The following is a 17,226-nucleotide window of genomic DNA, read 5'->3' as shown; positions in this document are numbered from 1 at the left end:
ATGTGTATCAAGTCTTTAAAACAACACACAGCACATAATGAGTGATCAGCAAATGTTAACTGGTATTATTATATTAAAAATAATTTTTATTATTAGTATAGAATCAAAAGGTCAATTGCAGCCTCCTTGGTGTCCAAATCAAATGTTATATTTTCTACAGTTTTATTCCTGGCATTTTCTTCTTAGAGAAATCAAGTGACTTAGAAGTTCAGTGGTTCCTGACCAGTAGTAACATTGCTTATCGATTCTAGTACATGTGAGGAGAAATTGGTCTAATTCATCTATTCAAATGAATAGATGGGTGGGTTCTCCCATCAGGTACCACTGATGGTACGCCAAATGAATAGCGTGGGTTCTCCACCAGGTACCACTCCATCTTTCTCCTTGTCTTTATAGCCATGTGTCTCCATGTGCTGTCTCTACTTCTCCCCCTACTCACCTGCTGGTCAGCTACCACAGAGACTGGCTTCCTCCCCCACCTTGCAACTGAAGCTGGCTTCCCAAAGGTGACCAACAACTTTCTAGTTTCTAAATCCAGTTAACATTTCTTTGTCTGCAGACTACTTCTGCCTTCTGAAATTATTCTCCTTGCAGGATTCCAGGATACCACACTTTTCCTCTGTAGGCGTTTTCCTTACTTCCTTTCTGGGTGCTGCTCATTCTCCAGTCATTTTTATTCTTTTCAATCTTATTCTTTTGTCCAGACCTCACATGTTGGTGTTCTTCAGGTTCTCTCCTAGCCCTTCCTGTCCTCTCACTATCTACTCCTCCCAAGGGAATCTCATCCATTCCCACGGCTCAGTCATCAGATGTACAGAACTGTAGCCCAGCTCCTTCTCCTGAGCTTCAGACTCAACCTCATTGCCAGCTAAATGTCACAAAGGTGCTTCAAACTCAGCTTGTCCTAAAGCCGACTCATTATCTCCTCCCACAAAGGGACATTCCCCCCACGTCCTGTGTTCCCTCTGTCAACAGATGGCACCTCAATTGGCAGGTTACTTTATCTGCCTATACTTGAGAATCATCCCAGCATCCCATTTCTGCCTCTCTCTCACCTCCTCATACTTGATTAATCTCTACATTTGTCAACTTTCTGGGAACAGATATCTTTTCTCTCTGTTTCTTTTATTCTGGTTCTTACCATCATCATCTGTCTACTGACTGATTGCTATAGACTCCTAATTGGTGTCTGGGTCTTCACTCTTTCTTTTCTTTTTTTTTTTCAGAAGCAGAGGAAATCTGCGTTCTTTGATGAAAAAATGGAGAGGCGCGAGCTCCTGCTCTAGAGCACACGGTCTCCTCTCCGCAAAGGCCACAGGGCGGGGCTGCTTTATAGGGTTTCTGTAGTTCTCACAGGTCGGGTGCAGCTGTGCTGCTCGTGGCTCCAGGTGGTCGCAGGGCCGGGTGCAGCGTCTCTGCACACGGCGCGCCACCGCCGCGTTGAATTGTGGTGCTGCGCGCAGACCTTCTGTGCACGGTCTGCCGCGGCCATCTTGAGCTGAGGTGCCGTGCACGGCGCTTCTGCACACGCCCGCCAAGCCGAGGCGTCCGCCACCATTTTCACACTAGGAAGTCTGGTCTGAGGTGCTGGGCACGAGATGTCTGCTCGCAGCACCCTAGGAGCGAGTGAAACTAGACTAAGCACAAAGGAAAAAAGGTTAGACTTTATTTTCTTACCCAGATTCTTTTTTTTTTTTTTTTCTTCTGGGAATTGTTAATGGGCTTTGCCGTTCGGGCCTTCATTCTTGACTCATTCGAATTATTCTCCACCAAGCTGCCAGAATTATATTTTGTAAATGGAAAACTGACCCTGACGCTTTTCTGCTTAAAACACTTCCAGTAGTTTTAAGGATAAATTTAAATATCTTAACTGAGCTTTCAAGGCCCTGTGGTAACCAGTTCCCTGGTTACCCTTCCGGCCTCATTGCTGCCTCCCCCCAGCCCCTGTCAGCAATACACACGCCGTCCTCCTGATCTTTCAGTTCTCAGAACGTGTCCCCAGGTCCTCATCTGGAAGCTTCTTAAACAACTGTAGCCCATTCATTCATTCATTCATTTATTTATTTATTTATTTATTTATTTATGGCTGTGTTGGGTCTTCGTTTCTGTGCGAGGGCTTTCTCTAGTTGCGGCAAGCGGGGGCCACTCTTCATCGCGGTGCGCGGGTCTCTCACTATCGTGGCCTCTCTTGTTGCGGAGCACAGGCTCCAGACGCGCAGGCTCAGTAGTTGTGGCTCACGGGCCTAGTTGCTCTGCGGCATGTGGGATCTTCCCAGACCAGGGCTCGAACCCGTGTCCCCTGCATTGGCAGGCAGATTCTCAACCGCTGCGCCACCAGGGAAGCCCCCGAAGCCCCCTGTATCCCATTCTTGAGGTTGCTTCTTTCAGAAAGTTTTTCCTCATACTCAAGTCTGGGCTAGGTCTTCTCCCTCTCCTGGTAACTTTGTTCTCTTCCTTGTGATTTATTTAGAGTTTGGGCTTTGGAATCAGACCATTGGGATCTGAATTCCAGCTCTACCACCTACTAGCTTCTGTTTAACCCAGTGAGCTTCATTTTTTTATCTGTAAAATGGGTCTAATAACAGAAACTGTTTTATAGGTTTGCATGTTTATTGAAATAGGGATTAAATGGCTCTTAATTCATTATTTGTATAATTAATTGTTTAAAATCTATATTTTTAATTTGAATTTAAGCTCTATAAGGGCAGGGGCTATACCTACCACTGAATGCCCAGTATCTACTATAGTGCAGGTAGCAGCTCAACAAAAAGACATTGAATAAATTATTAAGCATAACTTGATATTTTGATTTAAAAAAAATTTTAACATTATCTTGGTGGCTTAATAGCCTATTGCATAAATGTCCCAGAAATGATGTAGCTCTTCACTTATTATTGGACATTTAGGGTATTTCAGTTCTTCATTATTTTAAATAATACTGTGACAAATATTCTTGTGCATAATTTTATGTCTATATCCTTTTTAAAAAGATTTATTTATTATTTATTTAATTCGTTTTTGGCTACATCGGCTCTTAGTTGCGGTACGCAGGATCTTTGTTGAGGCCTGTGGGATCTTTCGTTGCAGTGTGCGGGTTTTCTCTTCACTAGTTGTGGCGTGTGGGTTCCAGAGTGCGTGGGCTCTGTAGTTTGTGGCATGTGGGCTCTCTTGTTGAGGTGCGACAGCTCAGTAGTTGTGGTGCACGGGCTTAGTGGCCCCATGGCATGTGGGATCTTAGTTCCCTGACCAGGGAGCGAACTCGCATCCGCTGCATTGGAAGGTGGATTCTTTACCACTGGACCACCAGGGAAGTCCCCTTATGTCTATATCTTAGATTCTTTCTTTAAGTTACTTTTCTAGAAGAGGAATCTTCTTGTTATGTCTTCTTTTGAAAATATTCCAGAGCTCTCTATTCTATTTCCTTTTTTATTGCCTATAAAACATTTACCCTTAATGTTTTGTGAATTTTTCTTTCTTTCTAATGGCTTTGGGATAACTAGTACCCCAAGCCCAGGGCTGAGCCTTACTCAACCTTGCTGCTGTCCATGCTAGGGGTAGATGTTCTTGCTCCTACACTGGAAGCTACCAACATTTAGACCTTTGACTTATTAAATCTATCAGGTTACAGAGAGGGAATAAAAGCAGATTTTTTTAATTCTTCTTCCTCTTCCTACTGCTCTCCTTTGTCTTACCTCCCCCATCCTCTTCCTCCTCCTCTTCCTCTTTTTCTTCTTCTTCTCACACTCACCTTTTTGAAGAAGGAAAGATAAAACTCTTTGAAAAAAATAACAAAAATATATTTGTTATATAATGTGGGTAATTAAGGGAGAAAAACAATGAAAAGAAGGGAAGGAAAGAAAAGAGAGAGTGAGAAAAAGAAGTAAAACTAGAAAAAGAAAAAGAGAACGGAATGAAAAGAGACCAGAAACAACATTTTAGGATAGAAAGAATAATTAGAGAATGAGAGAGGAGAAAACAGGAAAAAAAAATACTGATGTAGCAAAGTATACCTGTGGGGCCATTCTTATACATCCCTTTGATTTAAATTTTACCTGACAATATTTCAGAGATTTGAAGAAGCTATCCTAATTCCATAAGATTCATTTTTACTTTTATTTTTGCTTTTCTCTGGGGTAAATTTACCTAATTATTTCCACCATTCCTTTGGGGACACAGTTTTCATACTCCTCAATAGTCCAGTTATCCTTTCTGGGTAGTATTCAGTTTGTCAACTTCCCTATTAAAAGTGTGGTGCTCAGAGTTGGACAGGGTAGTCTTGAGTGTTCCTGGTGTGGGATGATGTACAGAGAGCACAACAGGACAGTTACCTCCTGTGCTTGGTACATGGAACTTCAATTTACTCTTTTGCTGTTTTTCAAACATTTATAGAAGTGATTCTAAACGTCTTGGTTTTAGATCATTTTACTCTCTTAAAAAAAATGATTGAGGACCACAGATGAATTTTGTTTATGTAGATTATATCTACTAGTATTTACCGTATAAGGAATTAAAACATATAAGTTCAAAAAATGTTGATTTATTAATTCATTTAAAAATAACAGAAATAACAAAAATAAACCCATTACATGTTAACATAATTAACATATCTTTATGAAAAATTTTCAGAAACAATAATATTGAGAAAAATGGCATTTTATATCTTTTCATAACTTTAACATCTGACTTAATAGAAGACAACTTGATTCTCATATTTGGTTCTGATTAAATCTGTTGCAGTGTTTTGTTGAAGTGTATAAATAAAGTCTGGCTTTGCTCAGAGGCATAGTTGGAAAATGGAGAAATATTTTAATGGTCTTTTTAGATAATTATGGGTATTCTTCTTTGATATTACGCTAAAACTTGACATGTGGAATAGAGAAGCATATCAGTGACCTTTTCATATTTTATTACGTTGGTCTAACTTACACTAAACAGAGTTTTTACCCATGCATGATTTTGTAACATCATGCATTGCTCAGTGGGAAAATATTGGATTACTGAGTTATGCTGGCCTTCCAAATGTTAACACATTTCATTCTATAATATATAAAAAAAACTCGCATTCGTTAATATTACTTCAATCTCATTAGAAAAATCTTTAAGTATTGAGAAGCTGATGAGTTTATGGTAGCAAATATAAGTCTTCCCACATTCACTTGAAATCTTGAAATTTACCATTGGCAACAAACATTGGTAGTGATTTTCCTTGACATGACAGACTCATTTCATTGATTTTTGAGAAAATGTCTGTGAAACGCCTTTGTTATCTGAATAATAAAGTTTGTTAGGCAGTCAATCCTTTCAAGTAAAAATGTTCTTTCATGACAAAAGCAGCTAATTCATGTTGCAAATCAAACATCTGCAGGAGTGCTTTTCTTCCAGAAAACTATTGTATTACAGTGTCCAGCAGAAGTACTTTATGCCTGTCTTTATTTTGTCACACAGAATATTAACAAGAAGTATACTCAAGGGCCAGGATTTAATAAAATTAACATTTATAGCTTAATAAAACACAGTGTTAAGTGAAACAGGCTTTTTTCTTTCTTTCTGGTGCCTAGCAGTAAAGAATACAGTGGTGAAATGTACTTGGGAGTCACTATTTTGATTCATGCTAAGGTACCAGCAGTTTTGCCTGCCATTGCTTTTGCACCATTGGTGTAAATATCACTGCAGTGAAAAAGGCAAGGTAGTATTTTCTTGAAAATAGTTTTGGCTTTAGGGATGCCTAGAAAGGGTCTTGAGAATTCTCCAAGGTCTGTGGACCATACCTTGCGAACTCACTGTTTACAGGATGCCTTGTATAGTAGTTTCATTAGTTATGTCGAGTCTTACAGTGATCCCATCAGTGATGGCTTGGCTGTCACCAGCAGAACGGGGGGTCTTTAAAGAGAGAACACTAACAGCAATAGGAACTAACATATCTTAGGTGCTGCGTCAGATACTTTTTTATATACTATCTCACAGCAACACTTGAGGTAGGTTCTATTTTATCCTCGCTTTCAGATGAGGAAACTGAAGATCAGAGAGGTAAATTAACTTGCTGAAGATCACACAGCTGGTAGGCAAGAGAGCCAGTATGAATATCCAGGCAGTCTGATTCCAGAGCCCATGCTCAAACGGCATTGCTATTGCTAGAGAGGCTAACAGGATGGGCACAGTGAGGGAATAGCCCATTAGAGGGTCAGGAGGTCAGAGCAGTGGCTGAGAGTCTTGGACCCAAGGGTCTAAGTAACAATTCAAAGGTTTCCTCCGAAACTATTTTTCCAACTGATTCTCACAAAAGCTCTCTGAGTTGGCTGGTCACAGTTCTAATTTCCCTCTCATAGTTCAGGAAGTTGCTGCTGCTTAGCAGAGAAGGAACCCCTTAAAGGCCCAGAGTCATATACTGGGAGAGTTCTACCTTCTCACCCAAAGCCAAGGACTCAAGGCCCTTCTTGGTAGCTTTTTCCCTTTGGGGTGTCCCGCTGTCACATGTTATGGTGGGGAACTTGGCAAAGCAGGCGGTGTTGGCACTGATTCTAGAGAGAGAAAGAGAAAGGAAGAGCAAGCCCATTAGCCCCGGTGCCATAGAGGAAAAATGAACCGAGGTCTGGCAACCATGGGAGCCCTCCTCACCCCAGGTGTCTGTGACTGAGACTCAAAGTGGTTCCCCATTCTGGAGATGAAATTCCCCATCAAGCAGGAAACAGTTTATCTGCCAACAAAAAAAAGAGATGTGGAGGGGTGGGGGGAGAGAGCAGGTCAGAAAAGTACACCAAAGGCTTCGAGACTGCTGACAAGGAGGTTTGAAAGAACAGAGAAAAAGGTGCCCAGATGCAGCCCAGATCTCTTTCTATGGAAGGAGGAACTGAGTCCTGCAGTGGGGAGGGAATCTGCCAAAAGTCATACAGCCCATAAAGTAAAAATGCTGTGCTGGCCCGCAGGTCCCTGATGCTTGCTTCACAGTACTCCCTGAAAAGAGACCATATCGCAGATGTAGAGAATGGACTTGAGGACATGGAGGGGGGAAGGATAAGCTGGGATGAAGTGAGAGAGTGGCATGGACATATATCCACTACCAAATGTAAAATAGATAGCTAGTGGGAAGCAGCTGCATAGCACAGGGAGATCAGGTCGGTGCTTTGCCACCACCTAGAGGGGTGGGATAGGGAGGGTGGGAGGGAGACGCAAGAGGGAGGAGATATGGGGATATATGTATATGTATAGCTGATTCCCTTTGTTATACAGCAGAAACTTAACACAACATTTTAAAGCAATTATACTCCAGTAAAGATGTTAAGAAAGAAAGGAAGAAAGGAAGGGAGAGAGGGGGAGAGAGAGAGAGAGAGAGAGAGGGAGAGAGGGAGAGAGAGAGAGAGAAGGAGAGAGAGGAAGGAAGGAAGGGAGGAAGAAAGGAAGGAAGGAAGAAAGCCTGCTGGGATCTCCCTTCTGCTTTCTGAGACCAGAGGAGGCACAACTGGCAGCCAAGGTTGCTTTGCAAGGAGAAGCCCAAGCTCTGGGGAACACGTGCCCCTTCTATGAAATTCTTGTGAACATAGACTGAGAACCAGGATAGAATTTTGTTGGTTTATCTGGACCCCTCCCCAGGGGGTTTGTGTTGGTATTCTTTCTGCATGCCACTCTGGGTGGTATTTCAATTCCAAGCAGGTTTCATATTCCATTAGCTCTGAGATTCCTTTCCTTCCAACGTGTGGATTTTGCCTTTGTTCTTTTGTTTATATTCCCTAGACAATCAAGTTCCTGAAAGTTACAGGCCTCCTGGCTGTGGAAGGGGGGAAATTTCAGGACAGTTCCTGAATGTCCAAGCCTTCAAAGCCCCATGCAAGGCCAGCAAACAGCCTCCACAATCAAGGGGGAGAGCCTTCCTGAGTCAGGGTCTGCTCCAGGTAGAATGTCTGTTCTCAAGTGCACATCCTCCTGCGGTCCCCCTGCCCTGGGGCAGTGTGCCTCCACTGCCCTCTACACAGGGCTCCGTGTAGAGAAACCTTTGCAGGAGTAAGGGGGATGATTGCTGTTCCCCCCCGTTCCTTTCCTCATTAGCAGGCTGAGTTCTGAATTTTAACAATTAGAAATTAATTCTTTAACTTCAGGTTTTGTTCACCAGGACAAAAGAGAATGTTTTATTGTAGGATGACTTCCCCTCTCACTCTCCTTCCTCTCTTCCTTCTTCTCCTTCTTCTTTTCTGTCCCCAATATTTATTGAGAATTTGCTATGTCCAAGGCCCTGTTCTAAGAGCTGGTGATTCAACAATGAAGGCAGACATCTCTGCCCTGGTGGAGGTAGAGCTGATGGCCCTTTGAGGGAGTCAGACGATATATAAAGTGATGCACAGTGTAGGTTAAGGGCCTTGAAAGTGACAGAAATGACAGTTTAGACTGGGTAGTTAGAGGTAGGCTTAGAGTCAGGAACAGGGTTAGGAGGAGAGAGTGAGGAGGGGGTATCTGAGTAGAGATCTGAATGAAGTGAGAGACTGTGCCCTAAAGCCACCTGGGGGATGATGCCTACTTGCCAGAATGGTCCCCAGGAAATGTGGCAGGGTCTGCCATCCACTCATGGATGGCACAGGACCAGCTTAATCCTGTTTCCAGGTGATGTCCTCCTTTACATTCTTGAAGACAATTCTTAGATCCCAATTAAATCATCTTATCCCAGCAAATTTGGCTGTTATTTCAGCCTAAAGTAACCTTTCAGAGTAAATTTCCCTGTAAAAACATCTATTCCAGAATCTCAAGTTACTTGACTAAGTCTTTGTTTCTTCTTCTTTCATTCTTGATCCTCAGAAGATTCCAGTGTTTTAGAGTGGGAAGTGCCCTTTGAGGTCAGAGGGCCCAATCCCCTCATTTTAGAGATGGAGAAAGTAAGGCCAAGGCATAGGAAGGGCCTTGCTTATGGTTGGTTGGTCACAGGGTTAGGTACAGAATGGCAGAGTGAGGACACACACCCAGGTGTCCTCCTGTCCCAGTGCTTTTTCCCCTTCCACCCCCACTGCACCACATGACATATGCCCTCTAATCCACATCTATTTTCTATACTTGCAGAATAGCACTGCTAGCTCATATTTCCCCAGAACTTGGGTTTCCTCTTGCAATGTTGTTCTGTTCTTCTCTGAGAAAGTTTTCTGAGAAGAGAAACTCTCTGTAGGTTTCTTTTTTTCCCTTTTAAACTAAATATTGTCTTTTGCTCTATGCCAGGCTCTGTGCTAAAGGCTTTACACCCAGGAGTTCATTTAACCCTCACAAGCCCTTTGTGAGGTATTATTATAATCATTCTTACTGGAAGACTGGGAAACTCAAGTTTAGAGAGAGTAACTTACCCAAGGTCACACAGGTGGAGAATAGTGCAGCCAGAATAAGAACCCAAGCAGTGTGACTCCAGAGCCTGTACCCTCACCCACTAGGCTAGTCTCCTGTTCATGTGTAGCGTCTGGCACCAGCCAGGGCTGAAAGCTCCCGTGTTGGAGCATCTGTACCTTCAGACTTACAGAGCCTCTATCTCTTTGGCCATTTTGGATATTTTCCTCACCTGCATTATCATAGCAGGTGGTCCAGGCAAGGAGCTTACTGCCCCCTAACCTTCCTCTGGGAGGCCCTTGACACATAGGTTGGCATGCTTAGCATTACCTGACCTTGGTACCCTGACTACAGATGACACAATACAGAATGGCAGCTTGACCCAAAGACATAATAGTGTGTATGCTCTATCCAATAGGAGCACTGTGCCTTGGCTGGGGACTGGCTGAACCAATCAGACCTTGATTCTTAGAGAGCAGTAAGATAGGAGTCAGGCACAGAACAATGCTCCTACTCAGAGGAGGAAGTGACAGATGCCCACTGCTAATGGAGAGATGAGATAACCTAGTCACTAAGAGTGAAAACAGTCCAGTGGCTGAACAATATTCTCGCCTCCGGGTGGTTTGGCTCTGCGGCTCAGATTGTTTCTTATCTTTCTTCTCTGTGAATTCTTAAAATAAATTCCTGGTAAGTGAGTAACATTAGTGGGTCCCTGTCCATGCTCCCTGGAAGAGGCAGATAACTGTCCTCGGTCTGTGTCCCTTCAGTTACAGCAGTCAGTTCGGCTGATCACCCTCCAGTGCCAGGCACCCACGTCGGCCAGGACTTCCACGGTCGTCCATTTTACTGGTCCCTGGCTAGACCTGAGATCATTTTCCCAAAGGCAGACCTAGTGATCATCTGGGCAGATTCCCGAGGCCCACCTCAGACTTGCTAAATCAGAATTTCTGTGGGTGGTGCCTGAGGGATTCATGTACCAAAACTCCTAGGCTGCTTTTGTTCCCAAGTGATTTTTATGGATCCTGAAGTTTGAAAACAATAGCCATGGAGAGCTGCTTTTGGATCAGATACTCATCCCGGGTTCTACCAAATGTGATCAGCGTGCATTCTCTGGAGTAACGTTCCCATGTTCTGTTGGGGGATTGGAGGTGGGGAGCATTGAACTGCAGCAGCCAATACCTGCTGATATGTTTTAGAAACTGATTACACCTGAAATTGCAAAATGCCACTCATGAGCTCAATCTACACATTGTAGAAGTATTGTGCTTGAAAGATTTTGAATTGTTTGCCAACCTTAATGATCAGAAGATTTCACACAAAAAATACCGACTTCCAACTTTTGAAAATCTGGAAGCTCTAGTGGCATTGAACCTTCATTCTGTTTGGCAACGATCAACCGTTGCTGAATAACAGATGCCACCTTTAGGTGGGGCTTGAATGCCCTGACTTAGTCCCCTTTCCCTCTAGTCTCTTCAAATTTGAGGCTTTGTCAGTGGTTCAAGAGAAATGGGAGTGAGCACATTTCTTGGTGGATATGAAGAATATTCCTTCATGTTTAATAGGTCAGTTTTGTGACTGTATTGAAAACAACAGAATTCAAGATGGCTAACTTCACTCATGCCTGATGTGCACCTGATCTTAAAGGCATTTAGTTGGGACCCTGGACATTGACTCCCAGATCACTCTGAGGGTCTGTAACTAGAAGCTGAAAGTCCACCATAAACCCAGAGAATATTAGAATTCAATTGTAGAGTGCAACACCCTCCTTGTACAGATGGAGAGACGGTAGCCCAGAAAGAGGAGGAGCTCTTCTGGAGGTCACTCAAGAAGTGGAGTATGGCCGGGGTGCCAGTCCGGTGCTCACTCTAGTGCATCATCCAGCTTCCCCCATCTTCATCTATAGCTGGTACTATTTCCTACAAATTTTCCTTACACTTGGCCATATCATTTTTTCCGCTGGATGTTTACTGTATTCCAAGTACAGGGCTAACTATAGTGTTTTACAAGCATGTCTGATTTAATTTTTATCTCTGTTTGACAAATGAGGAAACTAAGATTTACAGAATCACTTTACGTATCAGTAGAAGAGACAGGATCTGAACCTAGGTCTGGGTATAATCAGAGCCTTCCCCACTGTGCAGCCTCATATTGACCAGCCCAGCGACCCTGCCAGGGAGGCACCATGCTGTTCCCATTTTACAGATGGAGAAAGCAAGAGGGTAAGCATCTTGGCCAGGATCCCACAGCTAGTAACTGATACAGTCAGGACTGACATCTAGGTCTGGCTTCAGGCCTGGGCGCATAACTGTGTCTTCATTTGCTGCCCTTCTGTACCTCCTGGGACCACTTGAGACCTTCCAAGAGTTCATTTGCATTGCTCGGCGTGTAATCACCCTACAGAACTCATTGTCATATGTAAATTTGGATGTGTAGAGGGGCTGCATCCATTCTGTGCCACACTTAGTATACCTGTGTGGTTAACTATAGTGCAACCTTCTGTGCCAAACATGCTGAGCGGCAGCCACAGCCTAGACCCTCAGGCAAAGTGACCTTCGTGAATGGGGACTCTTGAGTCCAAAGACAGGAAGGGACTTCTCAGGTGTCACCCAGTTCGTGCTAACTCTCCAAAGACTAGAGCCAAAACTCCAGGGCTCAGAGTCAAACACAGGGCCCAGACCTTTTCCTGCACCATCCTTTCTCTTTCCAACACACAATGCTAGTTCCCTCTTGTTCCATTTTAACCAGGGAAATGCTGTGAAATGCTTCAGTGCCCTTGTGTTATCTTTATCTTGCTTTGTGAGACATGATGGCAGTGACCTTGTGTTTTTAATCTCACTTTGTGAAAGATGAGATAGTGACCTGTGATGACTCAGAACCCTAACACCCCCGAAAGGGAGGACTTATCAGTGGTTTTCACGCCATGCTCCAAAGAACCCTGCAGTCTCCTGTACGTCCTTCAAGATTTTGAAAATAACAACATCTTTGCCACCAAAAAATAAAGATTCAAACAGACTAAGGAACATGTTAATCACTCATTTAAAAATATATTTTATATATTGGGATTTAGTGCAAGATGTCATTTTGAAGAAAGAGTTCTGCTACTAAAAAGATTACAAATCTCTTTTACTAAAATACCATGGATCACAGAGCTATAGGTTACATCTGCTCAGAGGTAGAAAGTAATCATGGAACAAAGTCAAGCACCCCAGCAAAGCAGAGGAACGAAATCTTCATCTTGGGCTAACCAAGCACCTTGCTGAAAGGCGATCCTGCCTTCCCAGCATTCCCACCTCAATCTGCTGGGACAATGACAACGCATCCTCTGTCCCCACTGGGCATGCATTGACCTGCCCCATCTTTGCAATGCAGGCTCTGGATTGCCCAGCTTTTCCCTTGCTCAGACAAAGGCCTGAGCTTACTGGAGAGTCTTAATATAGTATATAGGCTGCCCTGTAGGATTCTACACTCTGGGCCCTCCAACCCAGAGACCTGGCTGCAGATTCTGGCCCTAGAAACCTGGGGACAAGGGTCACTGGTAGAGGGGTGCTGTGAAGGTTTCTGGAAACAGAGCTACAGCTGATGTTTCCTTCTCTGTGAGTACAAGGGATTAGAAAGGTCTGTTCACACAGGAACAAACTTGAGAAAAGCAAACAGATGAAGCAGATATACACTCAGGCCTGTTCTCCCCTGTGCCTCTCCAGCTCAGGCAGGCGGGTGCATACACACACACACACACACACACACACACACACACTCAGATTCAGAGTTGGTTCGGTTCAGCTATAGTTCTGGTTCAGCTGTGGTTCTTAGTAAAGTGGTTTAACTAGTCAGGTCAGATCTCCTGCTTCTTTCCTCTCCAGCCAGCCTCACCGCCTGTCCTCCTGTCTTTTTCCACAGTAGGTAAATAACCATGGTGTTCTCCGCTAGCCTCCCTGGCAGCTCACCCAGCCCTGGACCCTCCCAGTGCTCATCTCCTCAGCACCATCCAGGCTCCCAACCCCTTCTGCTGCTCCTCCTGACTTCTTTCTTTACTCAAGCTGTTCCCCTTTCAATGCACCACGAAGGCGCTTAAACTTCATCTCAGACTCTCCCTTCCTTGCTCATTGTTTTAAATCAACGTTACATTAAACCCTGTGGTACGTTAAACCCTGTTCATATGTTCTCTGTGTTTTTGGCTTCAGATCTTTGTTTTCTGCCTCCCTCCCGCCTCAAATCCACTCTGCAAGGCATTGCCATGTTATTCTTTTTAAAGCAGTGGTCGGATCACGTCACTTCCCTCCTTAAAGACCATCACTGGCTCTCTACTGCCTGATGAGGCAGCCTCCCCTTCTTTAGCGTGGCCTTCGAGACGCTCTACCATATTGGGGAAGCTTCTCCAAGCATAGCTTCCTATAATTTCTCTTTACCTTTCCAGCCCTCCTGCCAAGCCAAACTATTCCCAGTTTCTCAAAGGTCCCCAATACTTGTCCTGTCTAAATACTTGTACCTTCTGTTTGGAATGCTCCACTGCTCAGCCTTCCTTGTGGGACTTCATTCCATCTTTTAAGGTCTAGCTCAAAAGCCACCTCCAGGAAGCCTTCCCTGAACAAAATTCTCTCCCTCTGCTACCACCCTCATTCCTGTTCCCCAGCCAAGGAGGCAAACTCTCACCATTTGACAACTGTTTATGGAACATCTACTATGTGCCAGGCACTGTGGATACTCATTCATTCATTCTTCCAAATCTCGGCAAATACTAAAGGAGTGCTTAGTATGTGGCCAGCACTATCCTGATACAAGAGATGTAACACTTACTGCCATGATATAATATCAGTGCAATGAAGAAAATAGAAAGCAGCTAAGTCTGATACACAGGGCATGATAATAAGTGAGGAATGAACAGGATCCACCAGGATCCAAGGCACTGAGGGACACCTGCTCCAGAGATGTGCAGGCCTAGCTGGACCTGCTCAAGAGCAAAAGTTCAGCACCAGCCTCTGGCAGTTCTATGGCTCGTCCTGCATCCTGACTCCTTTGATGTTGATTGACACTGTGGCTGCTGGGCCTCCTTTTTTAGTGCTCTCCAAGGGGAATGCAACCATGAGAAGGGCCTTCAGATGTAGGAGCTCCCCATGGCTGGGCCCTGGGGGCTCTGTCCTGATGCCAAGCACCCCACAGTCAGAGGAGGAATGCAGGTCCAGGCCACTGGACAGCACAGGGCAATGCAGCCAATCAGAACAAAGCCTTCAGAGAAGGGTGAGGGGGTTGATCTTTCCTTCAGTGTGCCCCTCTGAAGTCTGTGAGCAGGATGGCAAGCTTCAGCCAAGAGTAGTAGCTCAGGTGGCCTGATCATGCTGGACATGATGGACATCATAGGCAAACCGGCTGCTTCCTCTGTGCTCCACTCAAGTCCCACCCCATGGAACGTCCACCCCGTTTTCCTCTCTGATGCTGGCTGCTGAGGATGCTGATGAGGACTACGAGTAACGTTTGCTGAGGCTCTGTGCTAAGTGTGCTGGGTGGTTTTTCTCATTGCATGCTCACGTATAGTCCTTATCCCTATTTTGTAAGTGAGGACTCTCAGGCTTATAGAGGTTAAGAAATTTGCACAGGGGCACACCAGGCACATGGGAGTGTCAGAATTCAAAACCAATTGGATGCCAGACTCCAGAACCCCTGTGTTTAATCACATCATAGCATCTTCCTGTGCTATTAAAATTATACTCCACCCCAAGGCCTCATTCAAATATCACCTCTACTATGAAGCTTTTCTTGATTACCTTTTCCATCCCTGTATATGGCACATATAATTTCCCTGAGTAGTAGTTGTCATTCATTCATTCAACATTTATTGCATGTCTACTAACTGCTCTTTGATGAATAACTCTGCCTCTCCTCTTGGGAAGCTCCCCGTCCAGTTTCTACAGGGCAGGATCCAGGCTACTATGTGATATATTTTGTCTGCTTGAAGCAGTACACTCTCACTTCCAGGGCCTGAGAAAGTCGTGGGCCTATTCCTATAGCCAGATTGTCAAAGCCATTTAACAGTTCAGGTCAGACATATGGGAGTTTGCCTGCAAAACAAGCAGGTGGAGAAATAGCAGGGAGTTCCTCCAGGCAAAGCAGTGCTGGAGGGAGAGCGAGTATAATTCTTGCCCCTTTCCATGCAACAATCCTGCAGAGCTGAACTTCCGAGTCCTCCGAAGAGAAAGGAATGATCTGCTGAAGCTGTGCTCAGTGTGATTCTGGTTTTGTGGGCTTTTACCAAGTGTTTATGAAGTCACTTTAAGCAAAGCCCTGCTCCTTTCTCCAGGGTGCTATCACTCCAGCACCTCCAAGACTAACCTACCCAGAATTTAGAAGGAGCCAGGATTAGGCTGTGCCCTGTGGAATTCCCAGGCTCAGGTCCAAGAGAAGCCCTCCCACTCCCACCCCACCAAGTAACTGAATGGTATTGCCTCTGTCAATTAGAAGACCTTTAAAAAGGAGGATAGGAGGAAACTTGCTGAAAAGAGCTCCAGGCAGGCTATTTAGAAACTTCTGTCCTTTTGCCCAGTCCCTTCTCTAGAACCAACGGGTTCTTAGGGACCCAGCTGGAGGCAGTGGTTCTCAGCTTTTTTATAGAACAGACAGAACTTTGAGAATCACACCAAATTTATGCACTCTCTCCCCACAAAAATCCCCCCCTCTCCCACATACAACCAAGTATACAGTTTTAGGGTATTCAAGGGATTCCCGAAGTCTACCCATGAACCCAAAGTATGGTGTCCCCAAAGTGTTGTATGCAAATAAGATGATTTTAGGTGGTATGTGGACAAATACTATTTTAAGTTTTCACTCCTGAGTATTTATTTTAATATGCTTTGGAATCATAGTTAACGCATCACGCCTATGATATTGTAAATGTTCTAGGATGAGGATAGGCTAAAAAATTATGACTAGAATTGAAGTCAGTTTTAAAGGGAGCGTTAAGTAAATGATCACCATTCCAGGGAACCTGTGTCTGGAGAAAAAGCTGGGAAGCACTACACACACGACCCGTGTCATGGATGTGCTGCCCTGGTTTGTGGAAACTCCAGTCTGATTCAACGACCTCATTGCACAAATGAGGCAACTGAGGCGCAGAGTTAAGTGACCTACCTGAGAGCTCTCAATAGTCAGAAGCAGATTGGAGGAAAGTCCCCAGAGTAGCACACTCCCAGGCCAGTGTTTTTCCTATAAGCACCATTAGTTTTCTTGCTTTCTTCTGTGAAGTTTTAACCTCAGAGGGCAAAAGGAGTCTACCCAGGTTCACTCTGGGAGCAGAGAGAACCAGCAGTAACCTCAAACAGCCAGTTAGATCACTGTCATTTTACAAGGGTTTTTACAAGTATTTTCCTTAGATTCTTCTCACTGCTTATACTTACAAATGAAAAAATGTTTCAAGATGCTTGTCATTCCTCCCACATTGTTCCAGGTTTGCCTGTGTAGAGTCTCAGGAAATGATTTGATGTTCTCCCCTGGGGGTTATTCTATTTAGCTGGAGTCATAAGAGAGAATCAACTTTGTTTGTTGTGAGGCTTCTTTCAATTTGGGTTGACATTGTGCTCTCTGGTCTGGTTGCCAGGTTGAAAACTAATGGTGTGTAATATAAAGACTTTCTTTAAATCCTCTGCCTGGGTCAGCCCCCCTGGGGAGCATTGTTCTGGGTTCTGAATGCATCCCTTTAAGGAGTGTGCTCAGAGAGAGGGTAACAGGACAGGGAGGAGACTGCTGTCTAAATCAGAGGAGGGACGACTGAAGGAACCGGTGTTGAGAGTTCCAGTTGCAGGCAGAAGACTTGAGAAGCCATTCCAAGGTCACTGCAGATCTTTAAAGGGCTGCTGTGGGACCGGGCAGGGCAGGCACACAGTGCTGCAGGTCTGCTGTGCTCCTGTTGGCAGAGCACGTCTGTGGAACGGGGTGGGCAGGTGGAAC

The 17,226-nt window shown here is 44.5% G+C and overlaps 1 protein-coding gene across 1 annotated transcript in view; it reads left to right on the top strand.

Annotated features, from left to right (window-relative positions):
- Nucleotides 1-1,558: 1,558 nt before the first annotated feature.
- Nucleotides 1,559-17,226, top strand: part of HTR4 (5-hydroxytryptamine receptor 4) — a 394,426-nt gene continuing 378,758 nt past the window's right edge. Inside the window, exon 1 of the mRNA XM_068536142.1 lies at nucleotides 1,559-1,657. The gene's annotated coding sequence lies outside the window, so the exon portion shown is untranslated. The remainder of the gene's footprint in view (nucleotides 1,658-17,226) is intronic.

This window comes from Eschrichtius robustus, chromosome 2 (assembly GCF_028021215.1).
Source record: "Eschrichtius robustus isolate mEscRob2 chromosome 2, mEscRob2.pri, whole genome shotgun sequence".
In the NCBI taxonomy this organism is placed as follows: domain Eukaryota; kingdom Metazoa; phylum Chordata; class Mammalia; order Artiodactyla; family Eschrichtiidae; genus Eschrichtius; species Eschrichtius robustus.
Note: the sequence above shows the minus strand (reverse complement) of the source record. Positions and strands in the feature narration are given on the sequence as shown.